This window comes from Ranitomeya imitator, chromosome 5 (genome assembly GCF_032444005.1).
Source record: "Ranitomeya imitator isolate aRanImi1 chromosome 5, aRanImi1.pri, whole genome shotgun sequence".
Lineage (NCBI taxonomy): Eukaryota > Metazoa > Chordata > Amphibia > Anura > Dendrobatidae > Ranitomeya > Ranitomeya imitator.
In genome coordinates, this window is record NC_091286.1 from 7,350,723 (window position 1) to 7,373,615 (window position 22,893).

Below are 22,893 nucleotides of genomic sequence, written 5' to 3' on the forward strand. Positions count from 1 at the left end.
CCTGCAGTACATGAAGTGATGTCGTAAACCCTGTGCCAAGACCTGGTCAAGTGGAGTGCCTGGGTGGAACTCCTTACTGGTCACCCTTATAAGACTATGCAATGGCAATCACTGAAAACAAATAGTGCTGAATGCGAGGTGCAGGGGCTCTGTGATTTATCACCATCTTTCTATATCTAGACATAAAAGTTCAACACTGGAATTCCCTTTGAAGCTTGCTTCCCCCCACAGACTGTGACTATACGGGTGGGTGACGGTGACTGCCCTGCTGCTTGTATCTTTCTCTTTAAAGTGCCATGTTTTGCTGTCTGCATCAACCATGACAGGCTTTTTACCCACCGCATAATCACTTTAATTATCTGCACTCTGTTTATGGATCGTCTGCTGCCCTCATATTTGTAAGATCATTTCAAAGTGAGTAAAGATGTAGCAGCTGCGGACTAAGGATGGAGGTTACTCGCCTTTCCTAAATCACATGAATAAGATCACTCACGAGGTGACAGAAGAATAAAGATAAAGCCAGTAAATAATAATAATAATAATAATAATTTTATTTATATAGCGCCAACATATTCCGCAGCGCTTTACAAATTATAGAGGGGACTTGTACAGACAATAGACATTACAGCATAACAGAAATACAGTTCAAAACAGATACCAGGAGGAGTGAGGGCCCTGCTCGCAAGCTTACAAACTATGGGGAAAAGGGGAGACATCCTACACACATTAACACTGCAATGGCGATGCATACCTGAGCAGAAGGAAACCTTTATCACTTACAGGTGCCATCATAAACACAGCAACAAAATACACTGATATACATAAACATTTATACACTTACACAAATGGACATAAACCTAAATGCATAGGCAAACATATAGGTATGTAGGAATGTAAAACATAGTTTATTCCTAGGCAGATATAGACCCAGCCGATATCCCTTGTGGAGCAGCTATGGACCCGCCAACATCCCTTGTGGAGCAGATATGGACCCGCAGACATCCCTTGTGGAGCAGATATGGACCCGCACACATCCCTTGTGGAGCAGATATGGACCCGCAGACATCCCTTGTGGAGCAGATATGGACCCGCAGACATCCCATGTGGTACAGATATAGACCTGCAGACATACCTTGTGAAGCAGATATGGACCCGCAGACATCCCTTGTGGAGCAGATATGGACCCGCAGACATTTCTTGTGGAGCAGATATGGACCCGCAGACATTCCTTGTGGAGCAGATATGGACCCGCAGACATCCCATGTGGAGCAGATATAGACCCGCCGACATCCCTTGTGGAGCAGATATGGACCCACAGACATCCCATGTGGTACAGATATAGACCTGCCGACATCCCTTGTGGAGCAGATATGGACCCGCAGACATCCCTTGTGGAGCAGATATGGACCCGCAGACATCCCATGTGGTACAGATATAGACCCGCAGACATCCCTTGTGGAGCATATATAGACCCGCGGACATCCCTTGTGGAGCAGATATAGACCCACAGACATCCCATGTGGTGCAGCTATAGACCCACAGACATCCCTTGTGGTGCAGATATAGACCCGCAGACATCCCTTGTGGAGCAGATGTGGACCCGCCGACATCTCTTGTGGAGCAGATGTGGACCCGCCGACATCTCTTGTGGAGCAGATATAGACCTGCCGACATCCCTTGTGGAGCAGATATAGACCCGCCGACATCCCTTGTGGAGCAGATATAGACCCGCCGACATCCCTCGTGGAGCAGATATAGACCCGCAGACATCCCTTGTGGAGCAGATATGGACCTGCCGACATCTCCTGTGGAGCAGATATAGACCTGCCGACATCCCTTGTGGAGCAGAAATTGACCCGCCGACATCCCTTGTGGAGCAGATATAGACCCGCAGACATCCCTTGTGGAGCAGATATAGACCCGCAGACATCCCTTGTGGAGCAGATATGGACCCGCCGACATCTCTTGTGGAGCAGATATGAACCCACTGACATCTCTTGTGGAGCAGATGTAGACCCGCCGACATCCCTTGTGGAACAGATGTTGACCCGCAGACATCCCTTGTGGAGCAGATATAGACCCGCAGGCATCCCTTGTGGAGCAGATATGGACCCGCCGACATCCCTTGTGGAGCAGATATAGACCTGCCGACATCCCTTGTGGAGCAGATATAGACCCGCCGACATCCCTTGTGGAGCAGATATAGACCCGCCGACATCCCTTGTGGAGCACATATAGACCCGCAGACATCCCTTGTGGAGCAGATATAGACCCGCCGACATCCCTTGTGGAGCAGATATGGACCTGCCGACATCTCTTGTGGAGCAGATATGGACCCGCCGACATCCCTTGTGGAGCAGATATAGACCCGCCGGCATCCCTTGTGGAGCAGATATAGACCCGCAGACATCCCTTGTGGAGCAGATATGGACCCGCCGACATCTCTTGTGGAGCAGATATGGACCCGCCGACATCTCTTGCGGAGCAGATGTAGACCTGCCGACATCCCTTGTGGAGCAGATGTAGACCCACCGACATCTCTTCTGGAGCAGATATAGACCTGCTGACATCCCTTTTGGAGCAGATATGGACCCGCCGACATCCCTTGTGGAGCAGATATAGACCTGCCGACATCCCTTGTGGAGCAGATATAGACCCGCCGACATCCCTTGTGGAGCAGATATAGACCCGCCGACATCCCTTGTGGAGCAGATATAGACCCGCAGACATCCCTTGTGGAGCAGATATAGACCCGCCGACATCCCTTGTGGAGCAGATATGGACCTGCCGACATCTCCTGTGGAGCAGATATAGACCTGCCGACATCTCTTGTGGAGCAGATATGGACCCGCCGACATCCCTTGTGGAGCAGATATAGACCCGCCGGCATCCCTTGTGGAGCAGATATAGACCCGCAGACATCCCTTGTGGAGCAGATATAGACCCGCCGACATCTCTTGTGGAGCAGATATGGACCCGCCGACATCTCTTGCGGAGCAGATGTAGACCTGCCGACATCCCTTGTGGAGCAGATGTAGACCCACCGACATCTCTTCTGGAGCAGATATAGACCTGCTGACATCCCTTGTGGAGCAGATATGGACCCGCCGACATCCCTTGTGGAGCAGATATAGACCTGCCGACATCCCTTGTGGAGCAGATATAGACCCGCCGACATCCCTTGTAGAGCAGATATAGACCCGCCGACATCCCTTGCGGAGCAGATATAGACCCGCCGACATCTCTTGTGGAGCAGATATGGACCTGCCGACATCTCCTGTGGAGCAGATATAGACCTGCCGACATCTCTTGTGGAGCAGTTATGGACCCGCCGACATCCCTTGTGGAGCAGATATAGACCCGCCGGCATCCCTTGTGGAGCAGATATAGACCCGCAGATATCCCTTGTGGAGCAGATATGGACCCACCGACATCTCTTGTGGAGCAGATATGGACCCGCCGACATCTCTTGCGGAGCAGATGTAGACCTGCCGACATCCCTTGTGGAGCAGATGTAGACCCACCGACATCTCTTCTGGAGCAGATATAGACCTGCTGACATCCCTTGTGGAGCAGATATGGACCCGCCGACATCCCTTGTGGAGCAGATATAGACCCGCAGGCATCCCTTGTGGAGCAGATATGGACCCGCCGACATCCCTTGTGGAGCAGGTATAGACCTGCAGACATTCCTGCACTTATTCCTGAGGCTGCACGGTTCATAATGAATTTCCTAAGCTGCCATAGTGACAGTGTATCACCCTCAAAAGGAAAAAAAACAAGGTGCCCTTAATAGTAAAGTTGCTGACCCATGATGAAAAGTGACTTAGTGCCAGGGTCCACCCCCTAACGCGTGTTTCGCATAGGCTTTATCAAATCCCTCTTCTACTGGCACCATGATTTCCAGTGACGGGTGATACGTCCTGGACATTGGTGATACATCCTGGACATTTCATGGTTCAGTGATTACAATCTTTTACAAGTGTGACATAAGATATCTCTTGCAAAACTATAACAGCCACTTTCTCCAGTTTAGAAGTGACTCTTAATTCCCAACCACAATTTCTATGTCTTGTAGGAAGTTTCTCGAGGTGTGCCTTATCTTTTTCACAAAAGTTGTGGGTGACACCTACAGATATTCTCGTATGAGATCAATCACAGAAAGACAAAGCAGCCGACAACATCTGATCCTCAAAGAAAGGCTGTCCGTCCAAGAAGTAACTAAAGCATCCAGTAAAATGAGATAAGCAGAAGAAGCGGGGTCGGGGTTCGTATATGTCTTAGAAATTGGAAAGTTCCCTTTTGTGTGCTCAGGTGCACGAGTGTTTGGGAATACGTGTGCGCACTGTGGTGTAATGAGAAGTACAGTTCTCTTATCGTTCTGTTCTCCATGCTTAGTGCGGCACACACAGACACACAATGTAAAGATTGCGTCATCGTCTCCCCTTTTGTCTGGTTTCAGGTGTGATTTTCATGTTGCTTACGACTGTTACTTGCCACAGGCAAGTGTGAGTGAGCATCACATGTCGGAAACAAAGTTGTTTACCCATAATTTTGGAAAGGTACCAACAATTTTGTCCAGCCCATTTTGGGGGTTTTGTATGAAATTATGTTCAATTTACCGTTTTTTCTCTGTTTTTGTGTTGTTACAATATACACACGTTTATTTAATTTGTGTGTACCAAAACATGGGGAATTGCAATAATTTTCTGGGAGAAATAATTTTTTTTTGGAACAATTTCAAGGGTGTCAACATTTTCGGCCATGACTGTATGGCTTAATTTTACCCCTGAATACCTTTGCGTGGCACTCCCGATTTAATCCAGGCTATTTGCGAAGTTGTTTCATTTTACAATTTAAAAGCCTTAAAGGGTTATTCCACAGGAGAGGTGATAATGTGCTGACTGCTTGGGTCTGACTGTTAGGCCAGAGAGCCAGTTGCTCCACTCTTTGTGTGGAGTACTGTAGGCAATGGTTTAGGACTGTTGGCGATGGCGGAGAACTGTCGGTGATGGTGGAGGACTGTAGGAGATGGTGGAGGACTGTAGGCGATGGCGGAGGACTGTAGGCGATGGCGGAGGACTAAGCAATGGTGGAGGACTGTAGGCAATGGTTGAGGACTGTAGGAGATGGTGGAGGACTGTAGGCGATGGCGGAGGACTGTAGGCGATGGCAGAGGACTGTAGGCGATGGCAGGGAACTGTAGGCGATGGCGGAGGACTAGGCGATGGAGGACTGGACGATAACTTAGGACTGTAGGCGATGGCGGAAGACTAGGCAATGGTGGAGGACTGTAGGCGATGGCGGAGGACTGTAGGCAATGGCGGAGGCCTGTAGGCAATGGTTGAGGACTGTTAGCGATGGTGGAGGACTGTAAGCGACGGTGGAGGACTGTAGGCGATGATGGAGGACTGTAGGCGATGGTGGAGGACTGTAGGTGATGATGGAGGACTGTAGGCGATGGCGGAGGACTGTAGGCGATGGCGGAGGACTGTAGGCGATGGCGGAGGACTGTAGGCGATGGTGGAGGACTGTAGGCGATGGTGGAGGACTGTAGGCAATGGTGAAGTACTGTAGGCGATGGTGGAGGACTGTAGGCGATGGTGGAGGACTAGGTAATGATGGAGGACTGTAGATGATGACGGAGGACTGTAGGCGATGGTGAAGGACTAGGTGATGACGGAGGACTGTAGGTGATGACGGAGGACTGTAGGTGATGACGGAGCGTAGGACTGTAGGTGATGGTGGAGGACTGTAGGTGATGACGGAGGTCTGTGGGCTATGGCGGAGGACTGCAGACCATGGCGGAGGACTGCAGACGATAGAGGAGGACTGTAAGCGATGGCGGAGGACTGTAGGCGATGGCGTCGGACTGTAAGTGATGGCGGAGGACTAGGTGATGGCGGAGGACTGTAGGCAATGGTTGAGGACTGTAGGCGATGGTGGAGGACTGTAGGTGATGATGGAGGACTGTAGGCGACGGCGGAGGACTGCAGGCGACAGAGGAGGACTGCAGACGACGGAGGAGGACTGTAGGTGATGGCATAGGACTGTAATCGATGGCGGAGGACTGTAGGTGATGGCGGAGGACTGTAGGCGATGGTTCAGGCCTGTAGGCAATGGTGGAGGACTGTAGGCGATGGCGGAGGACTGTAGGCAATAACGGAAGACTGTAGGCAATGGTTGAGGCCTGTAGGCAATGGTGGAGGACTGTAGGCGATGGCGGAGGACTGTAGGCAATAACGGAAGACTGTAGGCAATGGTTGAGGACTGTAGGCGATGGTGGAGGACTTTAGGCGATGGCGGAGGACTGTAGGCAATGGTTGAGGACTGTAGGCGATGGTGGAGGACTGTAGGCGATGGCGGAGGACTGTAGGTGATGGCAGAGGACTGTAGGCAATGGTTGAGGACTGTAGGTGATGGCGGAGGACTGTAGGCGATGGTTCAGGCCTGTAGGCAATGGTGGAGGACTGTAGGCGATGGCGGAGGACTGTAGGCAATAACGGAAGACTGTAGGCAATGGTTGAGGACTGTAGGCGATGGTGGAGGACTTTAGGCGATGGCGGAGGACTGTAGGCAATGGTTGAGGACTGTAGGCGATGGTGGAGGACTGTAGGCGATGGCGGAGGACTGTAGGTGATGGCGGAGGACTGTAGGCAATGGTTGAGGACTGTAGGCAATGGTTGAGGACTGTAGGTGATGGCGGAGGACTGTAGGCAATGGTTGAGGACTGTAAGCGATGGTGGAGGACTTTAAGCGATGGTGGAGGACTGTAGGCAATGGTGAAGTACTGTAGGCGATGGTGGAGGACTGTAGGCGATGGTGGAGGACTAGGTAATGACGGAGGACTGTAGGTGATGACGGAGGACTGTAGGCGATGGTGAAGGACTAGGTGATGACGGAGGACTGTAGGTGATGACGGAGTGTAGGACTGTAGGTGATGGTGGAGGACTGTAGGTGATGACGGAGGTCCGTAGGCTATGGCGGAGGACTGCAGACCATGGTGGAGGACTGCAGACGATAGAGGAGGACTGTAAGCGATGGCGGAGGACTGTAGGCGATGGCGTAGGACTGTAAGTGATGGCGGAGGACTGGGTGATGGCGGAGGACTGTAGGCAATGGTTGAGGACTGTAGGCGATGGTGGAGGACTGTAGGTGATGACGGAGGACTGTAGGCGACGGCGGAGGACTGCAGGCGACAGAGGAGGACTGCAGACGACGGAGGAGGACTGTAGGTGATGGCATAGGACTGTAATCGATGGCGGAGGACTGTAGGTGATGGTCGAGGACTGTAGGCGATGGTCGAGGACTGTAGGCAATGGTGGAGGACTGTGGGCGATGGTGGAGGACTGTAGGCGATGGCGGAGGACTGTAGGTGTTGGGGGAGGACTGTAGGCAATGGTTGAGGACTGTAGGTGATGACGGAGGACTGTAGGCGACGGCGGAGGACTGCAGGCGACAGAGGAGGACTGCAGATGACGGAGGAGGACAGTAGGTGATGGCATAGGACTAATCGATGGCAGAGGACTGTAGGTGATGGCGGAGGACTGTAGGCGATGGTTGAGGACTGTAGGCAATGGTGGAGGACTGTAGGCGATGGCGGAGGACTGTAGGCAATGGCGGAAGACTGTAGGCAATGGTGGAGGACTGTAGGCGATGGTGGAGGACTGTAGGCGATGGCAGAGGACTGTATGCGATGGTGGAGGACTGCAGACGATGGAGGAGGACTGTAGGCGATGGAGGAGGACTGTAGGCGATGGTGGAGGACTGTAGGCGATGGCAGAGGACTGTATGCGATGGTGGAGGACTGCAGACGATGGAGGAGGACTGTAGGCGATGGAGGAGGACTGTAGGCGATGGTGGAGGACTGTAGGCGATGGTGGAGGACTGTAGGTGATGGCGGAGGACTGTAGGCGATGGTGGAGGACTGTAGGCGATGGTGGAGGACTGTAGGCGATGGCGGAGGACTGTAGGCGATGGTGGAGGACTGCAGACGATGGAGGATTGTTAGCGGTGGCGGAGGACTGTAGGCGATGGTGGAGGACTGCAGACGATGGAGGAGGACTGTTAGCGATGGCGGAGCTCTGTAAATCTCATGGAATTTCCTTCACTAGAACAGATGTAATTAGTCTCCTCTTTTTCTAATGATTTTATGCCCCTTTTATCTGGATAATGAGCCAGAATCGATGTATTTCCATCATTCCTAGCTGTGTACTGTAAGAACCCCTGCGATGTCCGTGTTTGTCAGGAGGATATATTGCAGCTTGTATTGTGGGACTCCACTGAAAACCAGTCTCCCCCAGAGCCGGCACTAATTACATGGCACATTCTTCAGAGTCTTGGATTCTGAGAAAGTATCGGCGGTGTGAAGGAGCAGGTTGTCACTGGTATTCGCTGGGGTCACCTTACAGCGGCTCTCCCAGTCACAATGAAAGGATTTACAATTAATACATGATCCATAGTTTAAATACCGGTGTCTTCTCTTTTATTATTATTGCTGCTATGTTTATCAAGCGATGGCACCCGCTTTAATACATCTGTTCATGTGTCGAGATGACACATTGGCTAATATTACAGCACTTACTATGGGGATGTCAGGCGGAACGCCATCATCCATCCATAGGATAGGTGATAACCTGTAGATCAGTGGGAGTCCGACCACTGGTCCGAAGGTGAGCACGCTCAACCACCGCCCCAATCTTTCTCTAAGGAGGTTTATTCTCACTTATCTAGCGCCATTCCGCAGTGTTATACATGTTCGCTGTCCCCATCAGAGGTCACAAACTACATTCCCATCAGCCTTTGTAGTGTAGGAGGAAACCTGGAGAACCCAAAGAAAACCCAGGCAAACACGGGGAGAACATACAAACTCCTGCGGATATTGTCCCTGATTTGATTTTAACACAAGACCTCAGTGCTGCAAAGAAACAGTGCTAACCACTGAGCCACCATATAGTTCTGCCCTATATATAGTACAGTGCTAACCACTGAGCCACCGTACCGTCCTATGTATAGTACACTGCTAACCACTGAGCCACCGTACCGTCCTATGTATAGTACAGTGCTAACCACTGAGCCACCGTACCGTCCTATGTATAGTACAGTGCTAACCACTGAGCCGCCGTGCTGTCCAATGTATACTATAGTGCTAACCACTGAGCCACCGTGCTTGCCTTATATATGGTACAGTAAAAACCACTGATTCACCTATTTAGTGCTAACCATTGAACCACTGTGTAGTCCTGTATATAGTACAGTGCTAACCATTGAGCCACCATTCTGCCTTATATGTGGTACAGTGCTAACCACTGATCCACTGTGCTGCCTTATATATGGTGCAGTGCTAACCAATGAGTCACCGTGCTGTCTTATATGTGGTACAGTGCTAACCCCTGAGCCACCACACTGCCTTATATATAGTACAGTGCTAACCATGAGCAACTGTGCAGCCCTATATATAGTACAGTGGTATCCACTGAGCCACCATGCTGCTTTATATATGGTACAGTGCTAACTACTGAGACACCGTGCAGCCCTATATATAGTACAGTGCTAACCACTGAGCCACTGTACAGCCCTATATACAGTACAGTGCTAACCACTGAGCCTCCGTGCAGCCCTATATATAATACACTGCTAACCACTGAGCCACCTTGCAACCCTATATATAGTACACTGCTAACCATTGAGCCACTGTGCAGCCCTATATATAGTACAGTGCTAACCACTGAGCCACCATGCAGCCCTATATACAGTACAGTGGTAAGCAATGAGCCACCGTGCAGCCCTATATACAGTACAGTTCTAACCACTGAGCCACCATGCAGCCCTATATACAGTACAGTGGTAAGCAATGAGCCACCGTGCAGCCCTATATACAGTACAGTTCTAACCACTGAGCCACCATGCAGCCCTATATACAGTACAGTGGTAAGCAATGAGCCACCGTGCAGCCCTATATACAGTACAGTGCTAACCACTGAGCCACCATGCTGCTTTATATATGGTACAGTGTTAACAACAGCCACAGTGCAGCCCTATATACAGTACAGTGCTAACCACTGAGCCACCATGCAGCCCTATATACAGTACAGTGCTAACCACTGAGCCACCATGCTGCTTTATCTATGGTACAGTGATAACCACTGAGCCACTGTGCAGCCCTATATACAGTACAGTGCTAACCACTGAGCCACCATGCTGCTTTATCTATGGTACAGTGATAACCACTGAGCCACCATGCAGCCCTATATACAGTACAGTGCTAACCACTGAGCCACCATGCTGCTTTATCTATGGTACAGTGATAACCACTGAGCCACCATGCAGCCCTATATACAGTACAGTGCTAACCACTGAGCCACTGTGCAGCCCTATATACAGTACAGTGCTAACCACTGAGCCACCATGCTGCTTTATATATGGTACAGTGATAACCACTGAGCCACCATGCTGCTTTATATATGGTACAGTGATAACCACTGAGCCACCATGCTGCTTTATCTATGGTACAGTGATAACCACTGAGCCACCATGCAGCCCTATATACAGTACAGTGCTAACCACTGAACCACTGTGCAGACCTATATACAGTACAGTGCTAACCACTGAGCCACCATGCTGCTTTATATATGGTACAGTGATAACAACAGCCACAGTGCAGCCCTATATACAGTACAGTGCTAACCACTGAGCCACCATGCAGCCCTATATACAGTACAGTGCTAACCACTGAGCCACCATGCTGCTTTATCTATAGTACAGTGCTAACCACTGAGCCACCATGCTGTTATGAAGAAAGCCAGGTGCTGCTCTCGGTAGTCCCATAGAGGATGCACACTGTGGCTCCATTCCAGCCGCGTCCCTTTAATGTGTCGGGTACATGGAGAGTTGCCGTCTGCGTATTTCGTCCCCTCACTGCTTCTCTCTGATGGTCAGCTTTTCATCGGGCCGTGCTCTTGTCTTTGATCAGTTTTCACTATTCGCCCTCCTCCAATATCCCCGGCGGCCCGGAGATCCTGAACATCTGATCACCTGTGACCTGACGTGCAGGTTAAGTGGCCATCACTTTTCTATTCTCACAAAACATACAATGTTTTTCATGAACTTTTAGAGTAAATGCCTCTGAAACCACCCGGAACTTGGTAAACAGCACATCTCATCAATTAACGCCGGTGATTACAGCCAAGCGCATGTCGTCTCCATTAGCGAGTGTGCTCTGTCAATGGGACACCCTGAAGACAGACGCGGGGGCTACCGAGGAGCCACTGCCCCCACTGCTCCGGCTCCCCGCAAGGCTTCATTCCATGCAGGGCTATGATCATTGCTGATTTACAGGTCCTTCTCAAAAAATTAGCATATAGTGTTAAATTTCATTATTTACCATAATGTAATGATTACAATTAAACTTTCATATATTATAGATTCATTATCCACCAACTGAAATTTGTCAGGTCTTTTATTGTTTTAATACTGATGATTTTGGCATACAACTCCTGATAACCCAAAAAACCTGTCTCAATAAATTAGCATATTTCACCCATCCAATCAAATAAAAGTGTTTTTTAATAACAAACAAAAAAACCACCAAATAATAATGTTCAGTTATGCACTCAATACTTGGTGGGGAATCCTTTGGCAGAAATGACTGCTTCAATGCGGCGTGGCATGGAGGCAATCAGCCTGTGACACTGCTGAGATGTTATGGAGGCCCAGGATGCTTCAATAGCGGCCTTAAGCTCATCCAGAGTGTTGGGTCTTGCGTCTCTCAACTTTCTCTTCACAATATCCCACAGATTCTCTATGGGGTTCAGGTCAGGAGAGTTGGCAGGCCAATTGAGCACAGTAATACCATGGTCAGTAAACCATTTACCAGTGGTTTTGGCACTGTGAGCAGGTGCCAGGTCGTGCTGAAAAATGAAATCTTCATCTCCATAAAGCATTTCAGCCGATGGAAGCATGAAGTGCTCCAAAATCTCCTGATAGCTAGCTGCATTGACCCTGCCCTTGATGAAACACAGTGGACCAACACCAGCAGCTGACATGGCACCCCACACCATCACTGACTGTGGGTACTTGACACTGGACTTCAGGCATTTTGGCATTTCCTTCTCCCCAGTCTTCCTCCAGACTCTGGCACCTTGATTTCCGAATGACATGCAAAATTTGCTTTCATCAGAAAAAAGTACTTGGGACCACCTAGCAACAGTCCAGTGCTGCTTCTCTGTAGCCCAGGTCAGGCGCCTCTGCCGCTATTTATGGTTCAAAAGTGGCTTTACCTGGGGAATGCGGCACCTGTAGCCCATTTCCTGCACACGCCTGTGCACGGTGGCTCTGGATGTTTCCACACCAGACTCAGTCCACTGCTTCCTCAGGTTCCCCAAGGTCTGGAATCGGTCCTTCTCCACAATCTTCCTCAGGGTCCGGTCTCCTCTTCTCGTTGTACAGCGTTTTCTGCCACATTGTTTCCTTCCAACAGACTTACCATTGAGGTGCCTTGATACAGCACTCTGGGAACAGCCTATTTGTTGAGAAATTTCTTTCTGGGTCTTACCCTCTTGCTTGAGGGTGTCAATGATGGCCTTCTTGACATCTGTCAGGTCGCTAGTCTTAAGGCCCCTTCACATTAAGCGACGCTGCAGCGATACCGACAACGATCCGGATCGCTGCAGCGTCGCTGTTTGGTCGCTGGAGAGCTGTCACACAGACCGCTCTCCAGCGACCAACTATGCCGGTAACCAGGGTAAACATCGGGTAACTAAGCGCAGGGCCGCGCTTAGTAACCCGATGTTTACCCTGGTTACCATGCTAAAAGTAAAAAAAAACAAACACTAGATACTTACCTATCGCTGTCTGTCCTCCAGCGCTGCGCTCTGCTTCTCTGCACTCCTCCTGTACTGGCTGTGAGCCGGAAAGCAGAGCGGTGACGTCACCGCTCTGCTTTCCGGCTCACAGCCAGTACAGGAGGAGTGCAGAGCGCAGCGCTGGAGGACAGACAGCGGTAGGTAAGTATCTAGTGTTTGTTTTTTTTTACTTTTAGCATGGTAACCAGGGTAAACATCGGGTTACTAAGCGCGGCCCTGCGCTTAGTTACCCGATGTTTACCCTGGTTACCAGTGAAGACATCGCTGGATCGGTGTCACACACGCCGATCCAGCGATGTCAGCGGGAGAGCCAGCGACGAAATAAAGTTCTGGACTTTCTTCAGCGACCAACGATCTCCCAGCAGTGGCCTGATCGTTGGTCGCTGTCACACATAACGATTTCATTAACGATATCGTTGCTACGTCACAAATAGCAACGATATCGTTAACAATATCGTTATGTGTGAAGGTACCTTTACCCATGATGGGGGTTTTGAGTAATGAACCAGGCAGGGAGTTTATAAAAGCCTCAGGTATCTTTTGCATGTGTTTAGAGTTAATTAGTTGATTCAGAAGATTAGGGTAATAGGTCGTTTAGAGAACCTTTTCTTGATATGCTAATTTATTGAGACAGGTTTTTTGGGTTATCAGGAGTTGTATGCCAAAATCATCAGTATTAAAACAATAAAAGACCTGACAAATTTCAGTTGGTGGATAATGAATCTATAATATATGAAAGTTTAATTGTAATCATTACATTATGGTAAATAATGAAATTTAACACTATATGCTAATTTTTTGAGAAGGACCTGTAGTTACTTAGTTTTCAATAGTTCATTTTTTCTGTACTGAAAGCAGGGCTTCTCTTTACATACAGGGGACAATCGGTATCGGGAAAGACGGGCCGCCCTCTTCCTCCATCTGCGGACATTATAGCTGTCATCGGCCTCCTTTCTATAGTATCTGATGCTCCCGTGTATCCTCACTGGTATTTCTGCACGTCGGTGCCGCTATTGATTCCCCAAAGTCATTCTCTTTAGTTTTTCAGTGGTGGAAATGCTGGCGCTGGACGCACCTTCCAGAAATGGTGGAATAAAGGCGACTAGATGATGCGTCTCGTCATGGGCAGAATAATCAGCCCCAGAAATTACTGTGTAAAGAGGTTTATTCTGCTCTTACTTGTTGTCTACAAAGTGTATTCACGATATATTAAGTTCTGCAATGTTATAATACATCCTGTACTTTATATCCTCAGCGCAGTCAAGGCGAGAAAAGCTCATTAACAAAGACTGCTTCAAATCTACACCAAAAACAATTTAAAAACGCTGCAAAATAGTGGAAAATGCAAACATCCGAGCAGACTTCTATTGCAAATGTTGGTGCAGACACATGGAAAAAGCACATGGTAACATGACCTCAGGGGACATGATCGCGCGTTCTGTTCATCGTACGGTACACTGCAGTATTGCAGGTCTCCTATGAAGCCCAGGCGGCACTTCGTCAGAGGCAGGTTTCATAGGAGTAGTAATATGACAGGCTCGTGGTCTTCAGTAGGCCTAATGTCACGATTCCAGTCCTTAGTGTGTCTTGGTTGCAGTTATTGATGGCCGTCCAATCTGATACAGTGGCGTGATGTAGCTGTCTGTACTTTGATTGACAGTTCGACTGTCCAGTCTGGTGCAGGATTATGCTGAGCTGTCGGTGTGTTGATTGACAGCTCGGTCATCCAATCTGAGACTGGGAGGTGCTGGCTGTCTCCAGGTGTTCATTGTCCCAGGTGATTGCCAGGCTACTTAGCTTAGCTGTTTCTCCCAGAGCGCTGCCAGCCATAGCTTCAGCTAAGTGTGGTTTGTTGCTCCTAGTGTTCTGCTTGTTGATCTATTGCTGCCTGAGCTCATATTGCATTGTGACAATCTGTCTGTTTAACCCCTTCTGCTCTGATCTTCCTGGTATTTTGATCTCGGACTGTTACCTGACTACACCTTTGTCTCTTCCCTCTGTTTATGACGTACCCTCCTTGTTTTTGACCTCGGACTTCTTGACTATTCCGACTCACGGCTTGTCCGTAAGAAGCGCCTCAGCGTCACACCCAAGGCTTCCAAGACAATCCACAAGCAGCATCTGATCACGTCACAGGGGTCTGATGAGCGTACGAAGTGAGCCTCATCCTTCCATGGCATCTCAGGGGTCAGTCTCAGGTTCTGGCTGTATTATGCAGATGGATAATGCTGGGCTGCAGAATGAGTCACCAGTGACCCTTCAGTGAGCTCTCATACATCCACTGTCCATCTGCAGTGCCCACCTACACTGCGTACCTCGGCCTCCTCTGTGCACATGCTACTATAGGACCGCGGGACCCTTCACGTCTACAGCAGGGGCGTAGCTCGTACGTGCAGCCATCGCTCTTCATCAGCCCCCTTATCATTTCCCATCATGTGATCACTGACACCAGTGTGGAAACAAACCTTGATGGGTGAATCATTTATTTTACCCTTCGCTCATAATAAAACCCCATTTATATTCATCTTGTCCTCAGATTCGATGCGCAATCCATGAGAAAATCTGTGCAGTAGAACTAGAAGGCTCAGCAGTGATTCCTGTGAGGAATGCTGGGACGCGGTAGAGGAGGCTAGATGACGATGATGATGAGGAGGAGGTGTGCGGTCTCTACGAGGATTTCTGAGCTGAGATCAGGTTGATGACTGTCTTATAGGGCAGAGCCGTCATGTATAATCATGGCGTCTTCAGCAGCCCTCGGTCAGCACAGCGTCTGGGTTTGCTCATTGGTATGGAGAAGATATTGGGGGAAGGGAGAAGGGAAAACTGTTTCCATGGTTTCCGACCACTTTCCCTGTCACCCACCCTCCCAATTTCATGTTCAGTAAATAGGTATTCATCAGATGGCAAAGTCCGGCCATGCACATCACACCACGCAGCATTATCTCGGCCATTTATATCCTAGGGCTCGTCCCAAACCTCAGAGGCTTCCCATTACACCAGTGTCACCAGTGCACTGCATGTCACGGTACAGAAATCAGACCACGTCCACCCACTAATGCCACTGAGATGATGTGACGTGAATAGCATTCATTGCCTGCTAACAATGGCGACTGGCGGGAGCAGGAAATATATCTGGCACAAAATAAACCATCATGTTTACCTTAATGTTAAGGCGTTCAATGCAGGGAAAATGGGCAAGTGTAAGAATGTGAGTCCTGGTGTGCAGAACCTGTAAGATGTCTTTAGGTCAGAGCTTCTCCAAAACTACAGGTCTTGTGGGATGTTTCCAGTATATATATATAGTTGTGCTCAAAATTTTACACACCTCGGCAGAATTTTTGCTTTCTTGGCCTTTTTTTTTAGAGAATATGAAGGATAACACCAAAACTTTTTCTCCACTTATTAGTGGTTGGGTGAAGTCATTTATTGTCAGACTACTGTGTTTTCTCTTTTTAAATCATAATGACAACCCAAAACATCCAAATGACCCTGTTCAAAAGTTCACACACCCTGGTGATTTTAGCCTGATAACATGTTCAGAAGATGACACAAATGGGTGTGAATGGCTACTAAAGGAAACATCCTTGTTTGCTTGTAATCAGTGTGTGCATGTCACGGATCCCACCGTGCTGCTACCAATTCGTCACATACCCACTCTCAGCACGCGACTTGGGGTTGCGTTTGCAAGGGTAAATTTATCCCCCCACTCTCAGTCCAGCATTCAACCTCTGTCCTATGCTGTAATGGGAGCATAAATCACACACCGACCCAGGCCACACACCCGCTCATACACGCTGCCACCATTCACCGAACACACAGGCGATGAGTCTACTACTGTCTGCCAATCATAAGGCTCACACAGTTTAAGGCTATGGATTCGTTAGAACATACAAGGTGCAACTTGATAAAGTTTTATGCTTTAATACAAAAAGGAAGTAGAATAAACAAAGAGCTAGCACTCGACTATAGCTGGGGTGTGGACGGTGCAAGTGAACGGAGTCAGATGACCCCCAATACTTGAAGAAGAACGAATCACTGCACACGTCAGAATAAGTAAATTTTTGCTGAAGTGAAGATTTTTTATTGAATGGTGCAAAACAAAAGTTCAAGGACGTAACAAGGCAACAGTTCTACTTCTAACGTTTCGGCCACACAGTGGCCTTGGTCACAGAGTAGTGCTGAAAGACGAAAGAAAAGACGTATAAATAAACAATATGTACAAAAATATAATGAACAAAATTATGTACAATATGTACAACTTAATAAAGGTTCCGTGTGGAAAAACAAACCACAACAAAAACCTAAAGGAGAAATGGGACCCATGTCAATACGAATAATGTAATAAGCAGGTAAAGGTTGTACCCATCCTGCAAGCGACGTCACCATTAAGGCCAAGGAGAAAAGGAAAAAAAAAGGGGGGGGGGGTTTAGTTCGTAAAAACCTAAGATCAAACGCAAAGGAGAAAATGATCAAATAAAACAGCAGGACATGATGAAAAAACAACATACCCTTAGTGGTAGTCCAAATGATATCATATAGTCAAATGGTATTCAAAGACGGGTACGGCCCTGTGATACCCTAATGAGGTAACATGAAAAGAAAAGGTATAGGTATATGGATGAGATGTGTGAAAGAAATCTAATATGGGTGTATAGATTCATAAATATATCATGAGCAATGGAATGATATAAGTGATGTGACACCCAGGAGGGATGTGTGGGGATAAATACATATACAAAAGAGATATTTACCCAAATGGATGTCAGCGGGCAGTTAATGTTAGGTGATATATACAATAGTCCAATATGGGCTTTAGCTGAAACACAGAACACGTACATGTATCTATATACATAGTGTTGGGTAATCAAATAGCAAAAGAAACATAGTATGTGTTTTTAATTAGAAAATTAGACTACCGAATGTCCTAATGCAACACAAGTTCCATGTAGAAAGCAGGAGCAAGCAGCATAAGTGTGCCTGTGTGGAACAGCCGTCCAATTCTGTAAAAAGATGTACAACATGGAGTATGGTGGTAACTCTGTACGGCGGGTTAATATGTGTGTTATGGAGTACCATAAGGCTCCTAAATCCGTAAAGGAAATGCCTACCTAGGGTCCTTGTTATAGCAAGGGTAGTAGGAAAAAAGTAGATGAAGTTGTGTCCAGGCTTAGGCCCAATGGTACGTGTTAGTGCGGCGAGGGTTCACCTAAGCAGCATCTGGAACGAGATGCAGGATTAGTAAGAAGCGGTATAACCGCATGTAAGGCACTTATCTGGGGTCTGGAGCTCACATCCATTGGTGGTGCAGGGGTCACAGCGTCCGCTTGGGCAATCCGGGAGGCAACGCCGACACGCAACAGTGTCCTGGCAGAGGAGGCGGATGTGGCAAGGAGCCGGCCGACGCTGTTTAAGAAGCGCCGCGGCCGGAAGTGAGGGGAACAGACCGGCGCCTGCGCAGAGCGAACAGATCGCATGAGCGTCGTATCAGTTAGAGAGAGCCTGCGCCTGCGCAATGCGACTCATGTATTGGAAGGCGGCAAGGAGGGCGCAGGCGCCACTGCACAAGGAAGAGTGGGTGGGAGCGATATAGCAGTCTGTGTAAGTGCATCAGAAGGCACTAGTGTGTAGTGCAGGCACAGAAGAGAGCAGAGAGGGGGACAGCTGCCTATCCCTAACCAGTATAATAGTTAGAAGTGGAGGGCCATGTTTGTATAGACAAAAGGAATGCATATATATGTGCATACAGACAAATGCAAGCCCAAGTACATATTTAAATATAATGTCAATTCATTAAGTAAAACAGAAACACACAAAGCATCCATATAAATTGCAAAATAAAGTAGGAGTCCAAAACACTCTGATTATTAACGGGAGGAGCCTTGAGTTGATAGGGTCAAATAGGTGGTTATGGTAAAGAAATAATAAAAAAAAAAAATGAAAAATGAAAAAAATTGTTGCCTGGGCAAAGGAAATAAATGAAAAAAATATATCAAAATTTATAGAAAGTAAAACCGTACCTGAAATGGGAGGTAAATAAACTGAAAGGAAACTTTTTTTAAAAAAATAGAAAGGAAACTTTTTATAACCAAACTCCTAAAGGGTATGTGTCTTACCATCCTGCTGAGGAAGATTACGAATTCTACAGATGCAGTTTAAGTTGCCTAAGGAAAAATAGAGACCTGGTTAGGATAGCCATTCAATTTCCCTATTGAGACCCCTAGGATGAAGAGTGTCTAGCGTGTAGATCCAGTAGGACTCTCGTTGTTTGAGTAGTTGGATGTGATTCCCACCACGTCGAGGACGTGGAACCTTTTCAATGACTTGAAACCTCAGTTGGGCAACCGTGTGTTGGGCTTCTTTAAAATGTAGCGGTAGTGGCAGCCAGGTTTTACCACATCTAATGGTGGATTTGTGGCTAGAGATCCTACTCCTGATGGCTTGGGTGGTTTCCCCTACATATAGTAGTCCGCATGGACATTTGATGACATATATTACAAAGTTTGATTCGCATGTGTAGTAGTCCTTAATTGGAAAGGCCTTCCCAGTGTGCGGATGTAAGACTTCATTACCCTTAATGATATTCGAGCAACACATGCAATTGAGGCAGGGAAATGTGCCTGTTCTTTTCTGTCCTGTCAGAGTCCTTTGTGGCCGTAATCTGGAAGAGCCTAGGTCGGCCCGTACCACCCTATCTTTTACATTGCTAGGACGCCTCATGCTCATTAGGGGAGGGTTTCTAAAGATGGGGATCTGTGGATAGGCCTTGTTCAAGAGGGGCCAGTGTCCCCGAATTAAGTTGTGAATCTTGTACATAGTCGGGTGGTGGTTATGTACAAAGGGGAGTCTGGGGTTTTTTTGTGTGGTATTAATGGTACTGGTGGTATTCCCAAGAGCTTTGGAAGACTCAAGATCTAGGAGTTTTGTGGGGTAGTTGCGTACCCTAAATTTGTCTGCCATTTCATTGACTCTGGTGTTCCTGGTCACCGGGTTAGAGACAATCCTAGCAACCCTCTTGAACTGTGATCTAGGAAGACTATCCCGTGTGGGCTTAGGGTGGCAACTATTGTAAAGTAGTAAGCTATTACAATCCGTTGGTTTAACATATAAATCAGTGCTAAGAAGCCCTGTGGGATCCTTGAGAACCTTCGTGTCCAGGAAAGCAATCTCCTCCTGGTGTTGTACCAGAGTAAAAGATAGTTCTGGTCTAGCCCCATTGATGGTATTGAAAAATTCATGTAGGCTTGTCTGGTCACCTTTCCATATACAGAAAATATCGTCTATGTATCTATACCAAGTGAGGGTGTTCTGTTGGAAAATAGGATTGGGATACACATGTGTGTGCTCAAAATGGTTCATATATAAATTGGCATAGGCCGGGGCCACATTCGACCCCATGGCGGTGCCACAGATCTGTAAAAAGAAATCATCTTCAAACATGAAGAAGTTCTGTCTTAGAACCAAGTTGAGCAGATCGATACATAGATTCTGTAGGTCGGTATCAACGTCAGCTTCACGAAGGGTCAATGCTACAGCTTCAATACCCTTATCGTGTTGAATGGAGGTGTAAAGACTGTTGACATCTAGAGTACATAAGGTACTCCCTGGTGGGATGTTTTTAAGAGTATGAATTTTTTCCAAGAAGTCGCTAGTGTCAAGGACATAGGATCTGGTTGAACGGGCATGTGGAGTCAGAATCTTTTCGAGGAAGATCGATAGTGGATTTAGTATGGAGTTAGTAGAAGCCACTATCGGGCGACCAGGGGGATTATGGAGATCCTTATGTATTTTGGGCAAAATGTAAAGTACTGGAGTTACCGGGTGGTGATTAGTAAGATATGTTCTGGTTTTAGAGTCAATAGTCTTGAGTTGGACATATTTGTCAAGTACCATGTTAATTTTATGGCGTATGGAGGGGGTGGGGTCAGTCTGTAATTTCTGGTGAGTAGTGGAATCAGAGAGTTGTCGTCTAATTTCTGTGATATATTGGCTTCTGTTCATGACAACCGTGGCTCCCCCTTTATCAGCCGGCTTAATAATTATATTTTTGTTATTACTTAAGGCTTCAAGGGCCTGTTTCTCCGAGGTGTTGAGATTGTGTTGTACCGGGAAAAGGCCTAACTGTTGATCACGAATAGTATTTTTTATGTCCCTGTCAAGTAGACTAATAAATGTTTCCACTGCGTGATATGATTTAGGTGGCATGAATGTACTCGGGTTCCTAAGGACTAAGGAATCAATGGTAATTTTGGGTATGTCGTGACTAGGTGTTGTACCAAGTGTGTTACCCCTGTCAGTTGTATTTGTGTCAAAGTGAACCTTCAATCTGATACTCCTGTAGAAGCGTTGTAAATCATTCTCTAGTTGGAATGCATCCCATTTCGAAGTGGGACAAAAGGATAAACCCATGTTGAGTACCTTCAACTCAAGGGGGGACAAAGAATAATCAGAAATGTTAATCACAGAGTTTGGACTCCTACCTGGGACCTCAGGGTCATGTGGCGATCTTGTGTTCTTCCTCCTGGCAATGAGGCAACATGAAAAGAAAAGGTATAGGTATATGGATGAGATGTGTGAAAGAAATCTAATATGGGTGTATAGATTCATAAATATATCATGAGCAATGGAATGATATAAGTGATGTGACACCCAGGAGGGATGTGTGGGGATAAATACATATACAAAAGAGATATTTACCCAAATGGATGTCAGCGGGCAGTTAATGCTAGGTGATATATACAATAGTCCAATATGGACTAGTACTGAATTCTCTACTCTTAAGAGCAAAGTGGACTCTATATTATCTACACATCAGAAAAACTTGGAAGAGAGAAAGAGAACTAAATTCCAGAGAGACACTGAGGATTACCTCACAAATAAAGTCTATAGATGGGAGGATCCATTTCCTCGTCAACAACGTCAACGGTATCACCGAACACGGAAAGGAAATTATCGCTCAGGGGGCTCCTCACCTGTAGAAGGTTCATCAGCAGGATCCGGCAGCGAAGCTACATCTCCAGCCCCGCGTTTTTTAGGGGGAAATGGACGCCTACCAGGAGGTCCAGGAGGAAGAACACAAGATCGCCACATGACCCTGAGGTCCCAGGTAGGAGTCCAAACTCTGTAATTAACATTTCTGATTATTCTTTGTCCCCCCTTGAGTTGAAGGTACTCAACATGGGCTTATCCTTTTGTCCCACTCCGAGATGGGATGCATTCCAACTAGAGAATGATTTACAACGCTTCTACAGGAGTATCAGATTGAAGGTTCACTTTGACACAAATACAACTGACAGGGGTAACACACTTGGTACAACACCTAGTCACGACATACCCAAAATTACCATTGATTCCTTAAGCCTTAGGAACCCGAGTACATTCATGCCACCTAAATCATATCACGCAGTGGAAACATTTATTAGTCTACTTGACAGGGACATACAAAATACTATTCGTGATCAACAGTTAGGCCTTTTCCCGGTACAACACAATCTCAACACCTCGGAGAAACAGGCCCTTGAAGCCTTAAGTAATAACAAAAATATAATTATTAAGCCGGCTGATAAAGGGGGAGCCACGGTTGTCATGAACAGAAGCCAATATATCACAGAAATTAGACGACAACTCTCTGATTCCACTACTCACCAGAAATTACAGACTGACCCCACCCCCTCCATACGCCATAAAATTAACATGGTACTTGACAAATATGTCCAACTCAAGACTATTGACTCTAAAACCAGAACATATCTTACTAATCACCACCCGGTAACTCCAGTACTTTACATTTTGCCCAAAATACATAAGGATCTCCATAATCCCCCTGGTCGCCCGATAGTGGCTTCTACTAACTCCATACTAAATCCACTATCGATCTTCCTCGAAAAGATTCTGACTCCACATGCCCGTTCAACCAGATCCTATGTCCTTGACACTAGCGACTTCTTGGAAAAAATTCATACTCTTAAAAACATCCCACAAGGGAGTACCTTATGTACTCTAGATGTCAACAGTCTTTACACCTCCATTCAAC